The sequence below is a fragment of the Pan troglodytes genome, chromosome 10, assembly GCF_028858775.2.
Source record: "Pan troglodytes isolate AG18354 chromosome 10, NHGRI_mPanTro3-v2.0_pri, whole genome shotgun sequence".
Classification (NCBI taxonomy): domain Eukaryota; kingdom Metazoa; phylum Chordata; class Mammalia; order Primates; family Hominidae; genus Pan; species Pan troglodytes.
Genome location: NC_072408.2, coordinates 96,058,853 through 96,080,056, shown reverse-complemented (window position 1 = coordinate 96,080,056; position 21,204 = coordinate 96,058,853). Strand labels below are relative to the sequence as shown.

Below are 21,204 nucleotides of genomic sequence, written 5' to 3'. Positions count from 1 at the left end.
AACACTATAACATTATTTTTTATTTTTGGTGGAGGGCGTCTCCTCATCCCCTACCTTGATTTTTTAAAAAAGGGTGATAACTTTTGAAATGATATCTATGTCTCTAAATAGTTAAGAAGTTGCCTCCCATTCAGGTATTTTCCCCCATCTCTGAGAACTGGGAATTGGCTGCTCTGGCTGCTAGATTGGAACTGGCAATTTCTACATTTCTTCTTAATCTTCCACTGCAGTGTATCAAGGATGCACACAGTATTACTAAGACCAACATTCAACCTTTGTAACTGCAAACATAAGGACAATTTATACATCTGCTAATTGCGGTTTCCTTTTGTCAACACACCTATCAGTGTGTATCCATTGTAGAAGCCAGATAGAACAACAGCCCCAGTTTTGCATAATGAATTTCTTGTTAATTAAAAAAAGACCTAATTTGATTAACACAAATTTATTACATTCCAGAGTTTCAGGAACCTAATTTTTGCAAAAAGCTAGGTATAAGGAATAGTTTTGGGCATTAAGCTGTCTATTGTTCAGAGTTTAATTAGTGGTCAACCGTGTTTTGAACATCTGCTCTTTCTGTGTGGTCTAAAGGAGGCAGATGCTATCCCAGATTGGCAGATGAGGAGTCAGATACAAACATGTCAGGTGATCTGTTTGAGCTCACCAAATATTGATGGTATTGTGCTCCTTTCCTTTCCCCAGCCTCCCTTGCAGTTAGGTTGAAACCATGTGAACGGGTTTCATTAGGCTGGTGAAATGTGAGCAGAAGTACCATGTGTGTTGCTTTTGTGCTAGGACATCTAAAACCTCTAGTTCCTTCTCTATTTCTTTTTTCCAAGAGTTCTATATGGCATAGGTATGAAATAAGAGAAGGTGATATGGGACAGAAATACATTTTTACTAGGCTAAGCTACTGATATTTGGGGCTTGCTGTTGCAGCAGCTAGCATTAATTATGCTGACTAATATAAAAGGTGATATTCCTAATGTTATAAAGTTACGGCAGAAGCTGGGGCCATTATCTAGAACAGAGAATCACAAAGCTGACTTAGAATCAGAATCACTGGGGGAGCTTTAAGAAAATTCACATTTCTGGGACCCATGTAAGATTTACTAAATGAAAATTTGAGGGTAGGGCCTATGAATCAATATTTTTGTCAAGTTCCCCAAATGATTCTAAATCATTTCCTTCTATTCTAAACTCATGTTCTTTAACATCAAATTCTCTTTATTTTCTGGGAAGGTGAAATGGAAGGCTAAAAGAATCAGAGGCTTGGAAGCTAAAACAGGGATTGGCAAACTATGACCGTAAGAGCCAAATATAGCCTGTAGTCTGTGTTAGTAAATAAAGTTTTATTGGAGTACAGCCACATCCATTTGTTTACACAAATGGTGTAACATTTGTGCCTGTGGCTGCTTTCACTACAATGGTGGCAGAGTTGAGTAGTTGTAGCAGCAATCTTACTATCCTGGCTCTTACAGAAAAAGTTTTCAGACTCCTGTTTCTGTGCTTGAGAAAAGGCATGACTTGATTTGACCCCACCCATAACTGGGAGACTCAAATTCTTCATGCTTTTGACAGGTGTAAGAAGTTCCTGTCATGGGAAGTGATTTAACTTTAGAATCAGCTGCATATTATAGTATTACCCTGATCTGTGGAAGAGTTTAAAGTCATACAAACTCCCTTAGTGTCTTGTAACCTGTCAACCTACCAGAAGCACAACCACAGTAAGATGATTGTTTCAATGGAATCTAAAAAAGTTGGATGATGTTTACAATGAAAAAAATTACAGTTTCCAAATATATCTGGATTCTTGCAGTTCTTTTTTACTACAAATGAAAATAGGAAACAGGTTAATATTTAATGGTAATTAAGTCACATTCAGGTATACATTTTCTTTAAAATCTATCTTTAATTCATGCTCAATTTATATAAAGTGCTTGGCACATTCCAAAATTTTAAAAATAATCTATATTTAAATATATATGTACATTTAAATATATATCTTTAAACACACAAATTTAAATATAAATTTTAAAGCTGTCAGGACCAGAAAATTCAAATTTGAAGTGCAATTCTGGGGGATGGCTATTTAAACCAGCTCCAAATGCATATCTAAGCGGAAGGTTTTTTTAGCTTAGTGCATCATCACTGTATACAGCCCTTCCCTCCTTTCCCCTTCTATCACCCCAGTAAAATACTCTTTGAAGGACTAGCAGTCAGAAACCTAGTGAATCATAAAGAGAAACTGAATACTCTTGCTTTTTAGTAAACAAGAGGGGAAGAAAAGAGGAGTAACCCTATGTTTGGATCACAAAGAGCCTCATCTGGTTATGCTTGAGGCCCTCAGATGAAATTTGGATAAGCTCCACTGTAGAGCAAATGCTGAGGTCAGAATGGAATATCATAGCTGAAGAGCTGCAGGAGTTTCCATGAATGTGGTTCTTTCTCACTTTGAAGGACAAAGTTATCTATAAGCTCTGCTCCCTCACTAGTTTAATTTGTATAACTTGTTAGAGCTAGAGAAGAAAGAAAAACCAAAGCAAAATGTACAATTTCATTATAATCCCTAATGGAAATAATTGGTAACATGTGTACCTAATTTTGGTTCTTCACTCTTATATTCACTTGTCACTGGCTAATTGAGAATGGCAGTCCCAATTAAACAGTCCTTGGTAGCATGTAATGGCTAACTGTGAGCAGGTTAGAAGCCTTCTTTGTCTTTGAAACTTTGAAAATGTCTCTTAACTCTCCAGGGCATGTCTGCTTGGGGTTGAAGTCATAACCTGGTATCAGATGATTTAAATTCAAGAAGGTCCTTTAATATTATGGTTCAAATAAATGAATTTGCACCTCATGTCATATGTTTAGCAGGTGACTGAGACCATGTGCTCTTTATCCCACTTAGTAGAGAATTATAATGTGTAAAGGATTTAAATAAGGCTATAACCAGCCTTGCAGCTAGGGGCAAAAAGTATTGTGGTAAATGTCGCAGGCTAGAATAAGAAGTATGGTTATTTGGGCCATTGCAGTGACTTCTGATTTAATTCATGTAATTTCTTCTTAAAGGAATTCATGCTTCTCTTCTCTCTGCTTGTAACTCCACAGCTTTATTCCCCAAAAGTCATTGATTTATGTGGTTACTATTACCAAATGACTGGGCAAAATAATATGTCTCTTGAAATGCTCTGGCTAATGGGGTCCCTGAAAACGATTATGAAAGTCTAATATGGATGAATGGACATGTTATCTGCTGTAACAATCTCTGTGATATCCCCAAGACAGTTTTCTAAGCATTGTGGAAGCTAAAAGATAGAAGATACTGGCTAGGGTTTTATCCACAACTCTCATTAATAGAAATAGGAATTGTGTGGATGAGAACCATAGCCCCCCTTGGTAAGCGTTATGCACCAAGCAACACTTTTCAGATGATTTTCCATTTCTCTTTCCTTTATCTCAGAACCAAATGAAAATTATATGAAAGTCATCATTTCACTTTGAAATCACTTATGGTTAAAGATGGACCTGGATAATTGGGAAAATTAGCATAGTCCATTTCAGGATGCATATCCGAATTTCTTTTCCATCTTTATCAACATCTTTCCTTTTGACTCAGTATGAGAACAGTATCCAGGGAGGTGAGTCACCAGGTCTGGCAGATTATTTAGCGAGATTCTGTACATCTCTTCTGTTTTTGACTTCAACCTCCACTTTGTCTCCTTTGGCTTTCTCAGCCTCATTTGCTATACACATATGGGCAGAATAAAAGTGACACATTTCCTCAAAGGGTCAGAGGAATTAGAATTAAGAATCATAGGACAGTTTTCTACCATTATTCTTAATTTTTGAAATTACTTTTGGGTCTGTAGACCTGAAAGGAAACATAGAAGATCGATCTATCAATCTATTAGTTGTACTACAGGTTCTGTTGTGAATAATGGTGACCTCAAAATATCACTGGCTTATACAAGACATATATTTATTTTTCTCTCATATAAAGGCATAGAAATAGAGGCTGAAATGATGGCTTCCCAGTCATCCAGAACAAGTTGCTTCCAACTTTCCATTTTACCAAGGTTGGTGAACTAGGTACATGACCCTTATCCTCATGGATGGGTCATTAGCCCTTACATCCAAATTCTATGCAGCAGGACAGGGAGATGGGGAAGAAGGACATGTGTCCTACCTTTAAGAACACATCTCAGAAGTTGTACACATCATGTCTGCTTACATCCTATTGGTCAGAGCTTAATTAAATGGCCATATTATAGCAGAGGAGGCTGGGAGATATCTTTTGTTTTGGCAGTCACATACCCAGCTGAATTGTGGGGCTCTTGGAGAAAGTGGAAAACAAATAGAGACATCCAATAATCTCTACCATGGTTGATCCTGGAGGAAAACTAGATATCTATGTGTATCTTCTTTCCACACTTAAAATACACTCACCCCTTTCCTGGGGAGACAACTCAAAATCCCATCTAGTTATTGCAACGACCTTTAATTCCAGGATCTCTGGGTGATGCTTGGTCCCTTCTACTGGGTCAGAGTAGAGCTCCTTTCAGGTCTATAATTTTCTGGCCCCATCTCATCCAATATGCTTCAGTGGAGTTGTAACATAATAACTGCGGCAAAAACTCCCATTTGGGAAAAGGCACCGAAATACTTACCAATAATTGAGCTGTAGCAGTTTTTAGATCGTTGAACCAGAATTGCGAAGAAGCCCGGTCCTGGTGAAGAAGTAAATTCTCGGGCTTGGTGCATCTGGAAGCTCTTGGCTCTATGCTGGGAGAAGCTGTCTTCTTCCATTAGCCTCTCTGATCACATCTGAAGCAGGCCTTGGACATTTTGCCTTCTTTCTCAGCCTCCTTTCTGGAAGTGGAGGATCTGGGTTTCCGGGTTTGTTTTAGGGCTTGAGTGATCACAATCTTTATCAGGACAGGCTTGTGGTTTCTCTGAAAATGCAATTCCCTCCCCAAATTAGTAAGTATCTGGTCTATTTGTTTCTGGTTGGTACTCATTTGAGCAAGCAAAACCTAAGGACTCATTTCCACATGCTTTTTTAAAACTAAAGACTCTTGTTTTCACTTTTTGACCCCTGTGCTCTGTTTACCATTCTGCCTACCTGTATGAGTTTTCTGGGGCTGCCGTAAGAAAGGACCACAGACTTGGCTCAGACAACACAAATTTATTTCCTCATAGTTCTGGAGGCTGGAAGTCCAAGATCAAGGTGTCAGCAGGGTTTATTTCTGCTGAGACCTCTTTCCTTCCTTGTAGATGGCCATTTTCTTCCTGTGTCTTCATACGGTCCTCCCTCTGCGTGTATCTGTGTCCTAATCTCCTCTTCTTATAAAAACATCAGTCATGTTGGACTAGAGCCTGCCCTAATGACCTTGTTTTCACTTAATTACCTTTTTGAAGATTCTGTCTCCAAATTCAGTCACATTCTGAGATATAGGGGTTAGGACATCAACATGAATTTTGGGAGAACACAATTCAACCCATAACACCACTCCTTCTGGTTATCTAGAAAATAGGCTTAGATGGGAAGGCAACACCTTGAATATGATTTTTGCTGCTAGACTGGTTCCCATTGTCTGGTAGAAAAATCCCCTATGATGAAGGCTGAAAATAGGATTTATTGCCTGCTAAGTCTATCATTCTCTTTACATAGGGTTCAGGGTGAGTACAGACAGAACCCGTTAGCATTGCTATCCTTAAAAGGCCCCAAATTTAATAGGCTTGTCTAACAACTTAGATTGAAAACCCTGGGCAAGAGTGTATCCACCATTTCTGCAACTGGTTAGCTCTGGCTGGCGCTAATTTTTTCATAATTCTTTAAGTGCAAGGCAAGAATGAAAACTTGAGTCTGTGCTCATGGGTTGCAATTCTAAAGCTTGGTCCAAATAAACTGTCTACTTATATTTAAAAACAACAAAACAAACAAACAAAACATGCTTGAGAGCCAGTTAGGCAATGTTGGGTGAGAACCAACATTTTGAATTTTTAAACCATGCAGCTTAGAGCTATAGGTTGGGTTGGCTGGATCGAACAGGAAACAATTTTATCAAATGTGCTATCTCATAATATGGGGCTTCAGCTGGCTGGCCTGCAGCGTCTGTATGCTTGCTGCTTGATCTCACGCTTTTTAGCCAGTGTTACACATTCAATCTGTTTGGCTATGACTAGCAGAGATTCAAAATAACAGTGGCTTAAACAAGATAGAAGTTTTCTTTCTCTCTCACTTTGAAGTCACGATGTAGGCCATTCAGAGCTGATAATGGCAGTGCCATACTACATATATTTGGGATCCAGGCTGCTTCCAACTTTCCTCTTCACCATGTCTAGGGTATGGTTTTTACTGGCATGGTTCCAACTGGTATCCCAGCCAACACATCCATATTTCAAGCAGCAGGATGGATAAAGGGGGAGAAGGAGCAGACCTTCTTCCTTTAAGGACACATATCAGAAGTTGTACCTACAAGTTCTGCTAACATCCTATTGACCACAACTTGGTCACAATGGGAGGGAGGGAGCCTGGGAAATATGATTTATTTGGGGTTGATAAATTTTGGAGATTCTTATCATCATGGAAGAAGGGAGACTAGATATTGGAGGATAACAAGAGTCTTTCCTACAAGTAGAAAAATTTGCTTCCTCTAATTCTGCTGCCTGAAACTTTTGCACACTTTCCTTAGCTATAGAACACTAGCTATTGGCCAGGCGCGGTGGCTCATGCCTGTAATCACAGCACTTTGGGAGGCTGAGGCAGGCGGATCACGAAATCAAGAGATCGAGACTATTCTGGCCAACATAGTGAAACCCCGTCTCTACTAAAAATACAAAAAGTAGCTGGGTGTGTGGCATGTGCCTGTAGTCCCAGCTGCTCAGAAGGCTGAGGCAGGAGAATTGCTTGAACCCGGGAAGTGGAGGTTGCAGTGAGCCGAGACTGAGCTACTGCAGTCCAGAGCCTAGGCAACAGAGCAAGACTCTGTCTAAAAAACAAACAAACAAACAAACAAAAATACCACTAGCTATTGATGTTCACTATGTGGCTGTTAAGGAATAGGCAGAGTCTGAAGTAGTTCTGAACTCTTTAAAAATCAAATTATATTCAGCATTATCCTAGGGTATATTTTGTGGTGTTTTAAATCCAGCAAATTAATATTTCATGTATAATAATAACAAACAAAAATAAATATTAGCTATTAAGTGCTTATAATTTACAAGGTACTATGCTAAGCACTTTATGTACATTTTTTCACTTAAACTTCACAAGAATCCTGAAAATGGGTCTTATTAGTACCATTTTACAGATCAAGACACTAAAGATCAGAGAGATTAAGTAATTTGCTCAAGATCACATAGCTCTTAAGTTATGGAGCTGATATTTGCTACTGGTCTGACTGGCTCTAAAGCTTGTTATATCTACCATCTGTGTATTTTGAGAGCGGTGGTTCTCAACTAGGAGAAATTTTGCTTCCCGGGGGCATTTGACAATGTCTGGAGACATTTTTGACTGCTACAACTAGGGGGATGCTACTGGAGTCAAGTGGGTAGAGGCCAGGGAGACTGCTAAACAGCCCACAGTGCACAGGATGACTCCTCTAAATAAAAATTATCTGGCCCAAAGCATCATTGGTGTCAAAGTTGAGAAACACAGAAATTAGGCCTTACTACTTAGAATATTGGTACATGCCTTGGCCCTCACTAAATTATAGCAGGTGATTTGTATCCATTTAGATTGCTAATCTCTGGAAATAGGGAACTTCTGTTCTTGTGTTAAAGCAATACATTTTTCTTAGTGAATAAGGATTAGTTCTTTGTTTTAGACTGGAGCTGATTTACATTTTGTGAAAAAAGTAAGATTTTGAAGGTGTGGGAGCAGGGAAATTTACAGAGAGATGTATAAAACATTTGAAAATCAATTATTTTATATATTCTTGTACTTAAACAATTTTTTTTTTTCTTGAGACAGGGTCTTGCTCTGCCTCCTAGGCTGGAGTGCAGTGTCATGATCATGGCTCACTGCAGCCTTAATCTTCGGGGCTCAAGCGATCCTCCCACTTTAGCCTCCTGAGTACCTGGGATCACAAACGTGTGAATAAAACTTTCATCTTGATAGGGTTTGGATATTGGTCCCCTCTAAATCTCATGTTGAAATGTAATCCCCACTACTGGAGGTGGGGCCTGGTGGGAGGTATTTGGATTATGAGGATTATGAAGATGGATCCCTCATCAATGGCTTAGCACCGTCCCCTTGGTGATGAGTGAGTTCATATTAGATATGTGCGTGGTACCTCCTCACTCTCTCTCTTACTCCCTCTCTTGCCATGTGATGCACGTGCTGCTTCTTCACCTTCTGCCATGACTGTAAGCTTCCTGAGGCCTTCACCAAAGCAGATACCACTCAGCTTTTGGTGCAGCCTGCCGAACCATAAGCCAATTAAACCTTTTTCTTTATCAATTACCCAGTCTGGGGTATTCCTTTATAGTAATGCAAGAATGGCTTAATACACATCTCAATTTAAAAAAATGAGATAAATGATTAATCCACCATCTTTTTTTGAGAAGAGACATGGCTGTGCATAATAGATATATTCAGAACATGAGCCAACATTTGATACTACTCTTAGACTTTTGGTTGTATGGATTTTAAGTACTGGAACTACTTTGACACCAACAAGATCAACTTTTCTTTAAACAGGCATTTTCTAAGAACTTAAAGTGAACATACCTTGTCTTAGGCAATCAGGGTAGAGATTACTATGATTTATTTACCCTTAAGGAAGTTATGGTTTATTGGGGTGAAATGATAAACAAACCAGTTGTCCTGATATGAGGGGATTGAGGAATTCAGTGGTGATTCATTGATGATAGAGTGGGATACAGAGGCAGGGGTGGGATTCTATAGGTTCATAGGAGAGAAAACTTCTGTCTCCATGGAGGAGGTGGAGTAGGCAGTGAAGGTGAGATTTTAGTCAATCCTTAAAGATGATCAGGGTCTGCATGGCAGGCAATAAGAAGATGGGGAGGTTGGAAAGGGAGGGAAAAGCCCAGGCTACTTAGAACAACTGCACAGTTTTTGCTGAAAATTCAACCTATATGCTGAAACAGGTCTGCTTCTCCCCAGAGGAGGTGGTACCTTTTTCTTTGGACAAAATTTCCTTCCACTTTCTGGTTCAGGCCTCCAGGACTGTGATATGGTTTGGCTCTGTGTCCCCACCCAAATCTCACCTTGAATTGTAATAATCCCCATGTCTCCTGGGAGGGAACCAGTGGGAGGTAATTGAATCACGGGTACGTGTTTTTCTGTTCTCGTGATAGTGAATAAGTCTCACAAGATCTGATGGTTTTACGAAAGGGCAGTTCCTCTGCACACTCTCTCTTGCCTGCTGCAATGTAAGACATGTCTTGCTTCCCCTTCGCCTTCCACCGTGATTGTGAGGCCTCCTCAGGTATGTGGAACTGTGAGTCAATTAAACCTCTTTTCTTTATAAATGACCCAGTCTTGGGTATGTCTTTATCAGCAGCATGAGAACAGACTAATAGAGACTGTATTTTTCTAGAGATGGGGGACTACTAAATATTTGCACTATTTTTTTTATAGCCACAAAAAGGACTTGGTTCTGACACTCTAGATATTGAATGCATCTCTTGCAAAGCCATGGAAAAGTGAACTGGGATGACATAGCTTTTATGGCATGAAATGAAGCTTATGGAGTTGCTGACACACTTTATTACCTCTGTTTCAGGAAAAGCCCTGGTGTCTCTGTGGAAGATTGATGGGTTGATGCTGGGGGAGATGAGATTGGAGTCAGGGGTTCATTGTCATGTCATTCTGGAGCAAATTTAAGTTAGCATAAGTGTAATAAAGCCATAATTAGCTTTAATCCTTTGAAACTAACATTAATGGGGAGATCATCTGCTATAAACATTTTACTGGCAGCAGGATATGAATCATAAATAATCCAAGTTTGGAGGGAACAGCCACCTTATCCAAATACCCTTTTGGCACAAAAAATCAATAAAGTGACACATGCATCTCTTTTAAAGGTTATATAGAGGGCTCTTTCAAAGACAGTTTACTTTTTCCTTTACCAAGTTTAACTTACAAGATGTCTTCAGAATCTTTATTTTCCTGCAATTGTTGAGGAGAATTGATCATTTACTAAATTTGGGTGTAAAATAAAAACAAAATTAATATGATTCTGTGATATTTGTGATGTTGGAGTTTTTAAGAAATCTCAGTAAGCAGTAGTTTCATAAACTCATTGACTCTTTAAATTAGAAAAGATCTTAGAAATAATATCTCTCAGCTTCCTAATTTTACAAATAAGAAACTTGAAGTCCAAAGACATTATGGAATTTGCCTAAGTCCGTGTAGTTAGCTATTGGCTGATCTGGGATCTGAAGCGAATTTTCTGGCTTCTTAGTCTAGGATTTACTCCATCAGAAAATGAAGGTCTCCCCCTCCCCCACCTCAAGAATTTTCAAAACTGGCAGTGATGTGTTTATTTTAATTTCACAGCAAATTTCCCCAGTTCCTCTGTCAAGCAGTACAAAGGTTATGCTTCCTCAGTTGTATCAATTTTAAACAAGTGATTGGGACTGATCTTTGGTTTGCTTATGTTTTGGTGGTTTCCTTTTTATTCTTTTAGGATCTGGAGATTCTGGTGTATTCTCTTGTTCTTACTGGGAAAAACACAGAAAACTCTCTCTGCTTTGCGAAGTGTGGAGGTTCTTCCCAGATGTATAGTCAAGGAACAGAACAATTGTTAATAAAAACATTCATGAGATTAGGACAAACTCTATTAGCTTAGTGAATGAGTACTTAATGATAAAATATTCTAGATTTCCTGCAGAAGTAAAATATATATGAAGCTCAGACAATGAAAAAAGCAACATATTAAAGTCTCTCAAATAGGTTGAAAAAGATTTGCAAAATGGCATCTGGTAAACTCATTCTTGACTGCAAACAGGAATTATTATTATTTGGCCCCAGAGATATTTTCTCACAGTCAAATGTGGCGGGGAGGGGGGTGGTGTTGTCACTTCATCTGATCTGGTGTTTTATAAACCATAAACTCTGCGTCAGAGTGGGGCTCTTTCTTCTTTTGGAGTTCTCCAGGCTAGCTCAGGCTTGTTCAGGGGGCCCTCCCCATAACTTCTGAATTTTTAAAACATTGAGGCTAAGTGCTGTCATTAATCCAACACAGCTCTACTCCAACTCTTTTCTGGGTCAGCACAGTCAGATTTTCCCAGATGTAGCTTGGCCTCAGCAAGAGTCGATGACTCAAGTTTCTGTTGTATAAATATGAAGGTTTGTACTTACTGCCTCAATTTATGTTGCTAGGGTCTTTATTCCTTGTGTTTGATTCATAATTACTACATCAACTCTCAGATTAAACGGTATATTGTTTGCACTTTCCAATCTTAAATGGTCTTTCAATATAAAGTTAAACCATTTAGATAAGTTTCCCTCTTTAATTCTGTGAAGCAGATACTGTTTATGGTCATGCCCACATATTCTTATCACCTTCTTCCTGAGTTTTTGCTGAGCACATGGTTTCCCAGCATGACTCTGTATTTCCCAGTCTTCCTAGTAGCTGTGTGGCCTTGTGACTAAATTTGGGTTTGTGATCTGAAGTATGGTGACTCTTATGGGTTGTGCTCCTAGAAAGGCATATGGCGTGCTCAATGACTCTTTCTGCCCTTTCTCACTGGAGTTGCCTAGAACCCAGAGATGAAAGCCTTATCTTGAGAATGACAATGCTGTCCTGTCAGCCTAGCACCACTTACCTCTGAGCAGTTATGTGAGAAAGAAATGATTTCTGTCTCGTCATTGTATTTTGAATCTTTCTGTTATGTTACTAAACCTTGTCCTAATTAATGTACCTTGCTAGTGTGTTTTAAACCATTCCAAATTCATTCCTGAATCAAGTAGAAGCTGTGGAGATGTTTGTTGAAACTATAAGGAAATTCTTTGATAAAGAACGCGGTTCCCTTCAAGAGTATGTCTAAATGACAGAGCCGTTCTTAGCACAACTACTGAATGAGAAACTTTATAAAACTGTCACATACTTGGCAGAAGTTTGTTCACCCCCATCCAGTTCTGTCTTTGGAGAATTTGTTGCCTGAAAATAAAGCAAGCTGTGATGTGGTTTTGTTAGGTACTGAGGGATAAACCTTCGGTAGTTGTAAGAGTGTCAGCTGACAATGCAATGTGATAACTTAGGCTTCTGAAAACTGTAGTATGTGTGGAAGCACAATTTGGGAGACAACAGGATCAACCTTTAGAATATCCGTAGTGTGCCAAATACTGAACGGAGCCATCTCATTTAATCCTCACTACAGCCCTGTAACGTTGATGTTTTTATGCATTGTTGGCAGATGATGAAACACACTAGCAGAGAGTTTAAAGACCTGTTCAAGGTAACACAGTAAGAAGAAAAGCTGAAACTTGCACTCGGGTCGTTGTAGTTCCAAGGTTTATGCTTTTTCTAACAGTGGTGGCAATTTTTGGAAGTAAAATAATCCCCTGAATGGGGACAATAAAAACTAAATTTGCTTGATACCCAAGGAACTCAGCAAAATATGCCATCTTTTTGGTCTTCAACCCCACTCTGGTTTTCATGCTCTATTACTGGCATTACATTCCTATACTTTAATTTCATATAGTAGTTCATCTTGATGTGCAGAGATATATGGATAATTTGGGACCTTGAAAAATCATTCCTCCAATAACATTGCCTTTAGGCAGAACTGTACCAAGATGACCCCTCATTTTAAAAGTGAGTCACAGGCTCTATCAGAAAGTGATTCAATTTTTTTTTCATAAACTTCACTGAATAGAAACTCTTCCTTCTATATGACATAAGTCCTTTGTGCTGTAATTCAGATTCATACCATGGCTGTCTTGCTGAGTGAAGAAGAGCAGAAATGCTATTAGTCTTTGTTTAAGAGTTCTTTCTCTTTTAGAAACTAATTTGTCACATTACTCCTTTTTCCCTCTTTGGAATAATAATCCAAGTTCCTTTAACCTGTCCTCATCTGCTTCATTTTAAATCTTTGTGAGTTGTCTTGGACATACATCTTCAAGGTTTTCATTTTTAATTTGTGGTACCCCAAACTGGGGCAATGTCAATAGATAATATTGATTACTTTCTAGGTGCACACCACTGTGCTGAGTGTCATTGTAGTGTGTTGTCTCATTTAATCCTCACCACATTCTGTAAGCAAAGTGCTATTATTAGCTCTGTTTTATAACAGAGGAAACAGACGCTTAGAGAGATTAAGTGCTGTATGTGCTAAAGAATAAGATGAGACAGGTTCCAAACCTATTTCCCAGGAATGAAGGGGTCACCTTATATTGCAGTTCAATCTTTATAAAGTCTCTCAAATTATGGGGCATGTATTCAACTTCTAAAACCACATAAGCCTGAGATGACTTCAGATGATTCTGTTCTCAAAAGCTTATAGAAGTGACCTGCAGAAACTCTAAAAAAGGAAGCAAGGAAATTTGACAAGGCTGGGTGTGGTGGCTCACGCCTGTAATTCCAACACTTTGGGAGGGTGAGGCAAGCGGATCACCTGAGGTCAGGAGTTCGAGACCAGCCTGGACAACATAGTGAAGTCTCTTCTGTAGGAAAAATACAAAAATTAGCTGGGCATGGTGGTCCATGCCTGTAATCCCAGCTATTTGGGAAGTTGAGACAGGAAAATTACTTGAACCTGGGTGGTGGAAGTTGCAGTGAGCTGAGATTGTGCCACTGCACTCCAGCCTGGGTGACAGAGTGAGACTCTGTCTATAAAAAAAAGAAAAGAAAAGAAAAGAAATTTAGAAATTTGACAGATTTATTCATTATTCTTGGGAGTGGAGTGGTGACTCTACAATTGCAAGAATTGGATGTCATCATAAACAGCCTTTAAAAAGAGGATTTTATATATTTAATATATGAAGCAATATATTAGTTATCATATTACACTAAGTGGATACAACAGCACAAACTTTCACCTACAGGACAAATGAACAAAACAATTTGTCTTAATGTTATATGAATGGGTGCTCATGGTTCAGAATAAAATTTCTTTTTTATAATACTTTAAAAAAATAATTTCAACTTTTATGTTAGATTCAGGAGGTATGTGTACAGGTTTGTTATGGGTATATTGCCTGATGCTGAGGTTTGGGGTATGATTGATCCTATCACCCAGGTAGCGAGCATAGTACCCAATAGGTAGTTTTTCAGTCCTTTCCCCCTACCTCCCTCCTCCCTGTAGTAGTCCCCAGTATCTATTGTTCCCATCTTTATGTCCATGATTACCCAGTGTTTAGCTCCTACTTATAAGTGAGAACATGTGGTATTTGGTTTTCTGTTCCTGTGTTAGTTTGCTTAGGATAATGGCTTCCAGCTGCATCCATGTTGTTGCAAAGGACATGATTTTGTTCTCTTTTATGGCTGCAGAGTATTCCATGGTGTATATGTACCACATTTTCTTTCTCCAAGAGGATAAAATTTCTGATGACAGCATTAAACAACCCATGTGAAAATGAAGATGATTTGTGAAGACTGTCAGGCGACACTAATGTCAATGGCGTGTATTAAGAATTAGAAAAAAAAAAATTAGAAGAAAACTTTTATGAAATGTGAGGGTGACAAAAATTTCTAAATTGATATTTTACATGATTTTAAATATCTATGACTAAATTAATACATTATTAGACTTTTGATTATTTTATCTCTATTTCTAAAAGTTTACATAGTTCCAGTTGGTGAAAAAACAGTTTTTAATCTTCTCCTTGGGAAAATAGAAGAATTCCTTATATTCCAAAGCATACAATAATTTATCCAAGTTCACATATCTGAAAGTGGGATGCTTGAGATTTGAACCCAAGTCTGTCTGCTTTATGGGCTAGTAGTGATTATTGGTATAATGGATTTCTAAAATCCCGGTTCTGGGGACTGTGATTTAAAAAAATCGTGTCTGTGTTTGTGCTGCTGCATTCTTTTTCTAAGTGTGTTTTGCAGAGTTGGTAGAGTGAATGCATGCAAGGATCTAAGAAACGAAGTGCCCTGTCGGCATATAGGTGCAGTCAGAACGAGGGTTCCAGTGTGTATTCAATGATGACTGTCAAGATTATTATTCCTTTCTTTTGTCCTTCTGTTCAGTAGCTCATTTTTACGTTTAAAGGGGAAATACTTCTTCCAGAATATTTTTTTTTCACAGCTTCATTCTATAGAGGGGAAGATGAATCTTCAGCAGGTAAATGCACTTCCAGGAATATATCTGGCCCATTATAATGTAGACATTACATAAAGAGTCTTAGATAGGTCATAATACCTCTCTAGCCCCGTCTCCTCATTTGGAGAACAGGGACATTGATCTTTTATAATTATTTGTCCTCTCTCCAGTCACCCCTCCCTCTCCCCCTAAAATGGGAAGATATTTGGAATAATGCTTATGCAATAATCCTCTTGCCTTAGGATGAGTAATTATGCATAATGGAAAACACATGAAGTATCTTGTAAGACTATTAGCTTCCTCCTCTCCCATCCACATACCCCTACTATCTACTCCCATATATTTTGCTAAAAGCACCTGATATAAATCATGTGATACTACTTCTTGGTTTAATGCGCCAAATATTGTATTCCATTTATTGCCAAAGGCTACTGAAGCCTGCCTTTACTCTTTTATATAGGACACTGACTTTTTCTCCACCCCCGGTTGAACACTGCACGAAAGAATCCAATTTATTAGGCTAGTGGCAGTTACTTGGATGTGCAGACATATGGTCCACAAACTGCTTCATTCTGTTTTAAATAAGTTCCTCCTGATGGGCTCCATTCTCCCTGCCATTTATGCCACAGGTGAAGTAATGAAGATGCTTATTGTGGCTTCCTGTTAATATTCCAAGGCCGGAGGCTCCGAACAGCAGGATGTCTGTTCTCCAGCTGTTTTTCCAACAGGAAGAAGGGATAAAATAAACAAAGCATACACAGTAGTTCATTTGAAACCACAGGTAGTCCACAGCTGCAGTAAAAACAATTCAGGGTTGCCAAACTGGTCTACCTTCATAGATCACATCAGCAAAAGCAACTTCAAAATACTTTCAGGGTATTTGAGTTTCTTTTACATTCTTCATATCCAGAGGGAGCTGACATGTAAATCCAGGTTTGGATCAATGAGAGCTAATTCTCCTGCTTTTTAAATGATTTTTAAGTGGAGTTCTATGCAGCAGAAATGAGGAAATCTTGGTATAAACATGCAAAAATTACTACCATATACTAGTTTGATCTTAAATTTGAATATAAAATGTAAAATGTGCCTGAACTGACAAGCTTTTCAAAATAAGAATCTCGTGTAACACTCTTGCTAATATCTTTTACGTGATATAGAAAACGTGAATAAATATGTAAGCGTCATGTGAAATCTTTATTGAAGGAGAACCCAGAACCCGGTTCCTGGGCCAATTCAATACAGATATAGATATATAAGTTTGGAGTCCTAACCTATTTTTAAAATATAAGCTTGGTGGCTTAAAACTTAAGACAATAGATACTATATAAGGCCAAAATGCATTGTTGATTTATTGCCAACGTGAGACCGCAATTCTCGATGTCCATGACAATGTGTCCCCAAAGAAAGATCAACTTACCTCTTAGTCATCTATAAGATCTAAATCTTGAACTTTTGAAATTCTGACAATGAATTCCCAAAGACTCTTTTTTTTTTCTTTTGAACAAGGTGTGCATTTATTCATCTCAATGAAGCAATACTCAGTGCAAGGCCAAGTATGATTCAGAACAAAATTGAAATTGGATTAAACAAACCATGCAAATTCACAAGCTTGAATGGCTATAGACACTGTCAGTGAACACTGGTAGTATTGAAATGGACTTACCAAGCCAGTCAGCCATGCTTACCTGTGTGATAGTGGCCACGGAAACACATATGCACTATGTTTTATTATGTTTAGTTATTTGCTACATTTAGAGCTTATTTGCAGACTTCTGGTATTATTTTTCTTCTTTTCTTTTCCTATAGTCACCATTACCTAGGTAAAAATTGACGTTTGTGGATAGTATTGTCTGAGAAGTTTGATGGATATCATAGTTTCACTCAAAGGTAAATGGATGCTTAAAAACTGCATTTGCACATCCTGGGATTCAGTTCTGTGAATATTTTGAGACTTGTTTTTTTTGCTGGCTGTAACCAAGACTTACTATACCAATCTTAATTTATTAAAAAAAAAACCCAATAACAACAAATACCTTAGGTTAAGAAACAGGTAACTGGATTAAGGCTGAGCACATAATCCCTGCTAACCTTGTGGTATGGTAGAAAAAGCACAGAGCTTGAAGTTGGCAGACACAGGGATGCATATGGTCTTAGCCTTCATGTATCATTCAACAAATATTGACCAAGAACCTGTAAAAGGTTATTGATCACAGATTCTGTACCCAATAGTCTATGAGACACAAATAAAAGATACAATTGCTGCCTTCAGAGTGCACATGAACTTACTAAGAACACAGACAGGAAAACCAAGGATCATACCACAATGTAATGAACGTAAGAGAGAGCTGCTTAGCTTACCTTGCCTCTCCTATTTTATTACAATTTCTTTTTGGGGGGAATCACCTCTCCTCCTTTGTGTGAATTTAAGTGGGATGATAATTTCTAGTGACCAATGCTCACTAGACAAACTGAAAAGAGTGATCTTCCTCTCCCACCCTAGCACAGTCACAGGCTAGTTCAGACTAGTCATGAGACCCAAGGTTGGCCGATGAGGCTCTCTTTTAAGATGTTGATACTAGGATGGAGAGAATATATTCAGGGCATTCTGAACTGAAGTGAGGTAGAAACATCCAGTCCTGATGCTTTCAAATATGAGACAATTATACCCTCTGGTTCTTGGTTTTAACTCCCCTAAATCTTGGGCATTTGCAAGCTTGTTCCTCTATCTGCTATTGAGCTGCTGATACATTATACTTCCAACAAGTTCTCTTTTGGATCATTTTGATTCAGTTCCTAATGCTTTCAGCCAGGGATCATGAAAGAGTATCATAATCCAGAGTTGGGGTGAAGGGAATAGTAGCTGTGGCAAGAGGGCAGCTTGGAGGAGGTAATGCCTGAGCAGTATCTTTAGGGACAAGAAGGGATTTACAAAGTAAGGAAGTGGGGGAAGGGAATTAGAGGTAGAGGAAATACCACATGCAAAGGTTTGGAGGTTAGAGCAGCTAGGGGTCGGTGTCACTCAGAGGAAATGCAAGTAGCTTTGGCGGTTGCTTTGTAGTTGTATATGTGTGCACATGTATGAGTGAGACAGAATTCGGAGAGCTGATGCCTGATAGGCCTCTAAAGAATATGTGGTAATCAGCTCTTTCCTCTATTAGCATAAACTATGCCTTAGTAATTGGGATGGTATCTAACCTGGGGTGGCTTCGAAAAGAGGCTTAGTAAATGTGTAGTGAAAAGATGTGACTGTTGAATTCAGTTCCTCTGAAATACTTTCTCCAAGATTTTTGGAGTTGGAAGGACTTTGTCAGGTCACCTGTGTCCTGGGTGCCAAAAATCTATGTCTTTTCTGGAGACTGTCCCTCAAAACTGTTAATTCTATTCCCTACTTTAGGCAATATTGCACAGGGAACATTCCAGGCAGTTGGAAACTTTTCCTGTTTACATACCTCTGGAGAAGGAGGGACCAAGCATCATTCCTGGTGGACCCTTCAGTTTGTAGCAATGTTTTCTGCCAAGTAAGTTCCTCTTTATCTAACTGAAGTCATCTATGCTGCAACTTGCCTCATTTCCTGTTGCTCTCCCCTTAGAGGGTATGAACAGCATGGGCTTGTCACCCTCCTTGGTAATAACAACCTTTCATATGCTTGACGTTGATTACTAAATTGCCTTTAGCTTTCTCTTCCAGTTTTCTCAGTCTGTTTTTCAGCCTTTAATCATCTCTGTGGGTCTCTTCTCAACCACGTCCAAGTGCACAAAGTGCCTCTTAAAGCAATTTTCAGTTTCAAAACAAAACACCAAACTTCTAGGCTTGTTCCAACTGGCAAAATGAGATGACTTTCTAAGAAAAAAATATGAAAAAAAAAAGATATTTCAGGGGTTCCTGGAATGTGAAATTATACTCTAACCAATTAATGCAGGAAGAAATCTTTTGATATTGGTCTTTTCAAGCTGATTTAGTTTTAAGTGAGGTTCTTGTCAAACGACTCCCTAAAAGAATTAGGAAAGATCAACATAATAAATGTTTATAGAGCACCCACTATGTGCCAGGCATTTGGCATGGTACTAAGAACTCATAGGTAAACATGACTTGATTCCTACTATCAAAGAGCTCATAGTCTAGGAGTTAAGGCAGAAATAAACAAAAGCCATTCAGTGTGATAGATACAATGGCAAATAAGAGAAAGAGGAAAAGTGGGGGCAGAAAGGAAGAAGGTGGCAAGTCTAGCTGGTGAGGTCAGGCTTGAGCAGATTCTTGAAAGAGGACTAAGAGGTTTTCAGTTTTGGAAGGTAGGTGAGGAAGGATGTTCCTTTTCTGGGCAGAGAGAGCAGCATGATAAGAGGTATGAAGACATGAAACAGCATGATGTATTTGGTGATTAGCTTAGGATGCCGTAAGCATGTGGCAAGAGATGAGGATGAGATCACAGAGGGCTTCATGGACTACTGAGAGGAGTTTGGATTTTATGTGGCAATGGGAGCCATTAAGTGTTTGTGAGCAATGTAGTAATTTAGGAGAACTAGCTGCCTAGAAGAATCACTGGGCTAAGCAGAGCATATCAGAAGGAAATGGGGCTGAAGTATGGTTGTCCTGGAGACTGACACAAGAGCTAAGAGGTGGTGTGATTGACAGATGAGAAATGATGTAGACTGGGTGACCTGTGGCTCGGAGGAGGTGCTCAATGAAGAAATTAAGAAGGAAATTGAAAAATGTCTTGAAATAAATGATAATAAGAACCCAACATACCAAAATCTATGGGATATAGCAAAAGCAATACTAAGGGGGAAGTTTACAGCTGTAAGTGCCTACATTGAAAAATAAGAAAAAATTCAAATAAACAACCCAATGATGCATCTTAAAGAACTAGAAAAGCAAGAGCAAACTGAACTCAAAATTAGTAGAAGAAAATAAATAATAAAGATCAGAGCAGAAATAAAGGAATTTGAAATGAAGAAAACAGTACAAAAGATCAATGAAACAAAAAGTTGCTTTTTGAAAAGTTAAACAAAATAGGCAAACATTTAGCCAGACTACCTAAGAAAAAAAGAGAAAGATCCAAATAAATAAAATCAGAGATGACAAAGGATACATTACAAACAATACCACAGGAATTCAAAGGATCATTAGTGGCTACTATGAGCAAGTGTTTGTCAATAAATTGGAAAATCTAGAAGAAATGAACAAATTCTTAGACACATACAACCTACCAAGATTGAATCGTGCAGAAATCTAAAACCTGAACAGACCAATAATGAGTAACAAGATCAAAGGTGTAATAAAAAGGCTTCCAGCAAAGAAAAGCTTGGGATCTGATGGCATCACTGCTGAATTCTACTGAACATTTAAAGATCTAATACCAATTCTACTCAAACTATTACAAAAAATAGAGGAGGAGGGAACACTTTCAAACTCATTCTCAATATTACCCTGATACCAAAACCTGACAAAGACAATCAAAAAAATAAGAAAACTATAGGCCAATATCCCTAACGAATATTTATGCAAAAATCCTCAACAAAATACTAGCAAGTTGAATTCAAAAACTCATTAAAAAGATCATTCAGGCCAGGCACAGTGGCTCACGCCTATAATCCCAGCACTTTGGGATGCCAAGGCGGGTGGATCACCTGAGGTCAGGAGTTTGAGACCAGCCTGTTCAAAATGGTAAACCCCATCTCTACTAAAAATTAGCTGGGTGTGGTGGAGCATGCCTGTAATCCCAGCTACTCAGGAGGCTGAGGCAGGAGAATTGTTTGAACCCGGGAGATGGAGGTTGCAGTGAACTGAGAATCGTGCCACTGCACTCCAGCCTGCACAATGGAGACTCCAAGAAATATATATATTTCATCATGACCAAATGGGATTTATCCTAGTAATGCAAACATGGTTCAACATACACAAATCAATCAATGTCATACAGCATATCAACAGAATAAAGGACAAAAACCATATGATCATTT

The 21,204-nt window shown here is 38.6% G+C and overlaps 1 long non-coding RNA gene across 1 annotated transcript in view; it reads right to left on the bottom strand.

The window, feature by feature from the left end:
• Positions 1–16,742: 16,742 nt before the first annotated feature.
• LOC129136668 (uncharacterized) overlaps positions 16,743–21,204 on the bottom strand; it is a 36,323-nt gene continuing 31,861 nt past the window's right edge. Inside the window, exon 4 of the long non-coding RNA XR_008538531.2 lies at positions 16,743–19,084. This is a non-coding gene — a long non-coding RNA (uncharacterized LOC129136668). The remainder of the gene's footprint in view (positions 19,085–21,204) is intronic.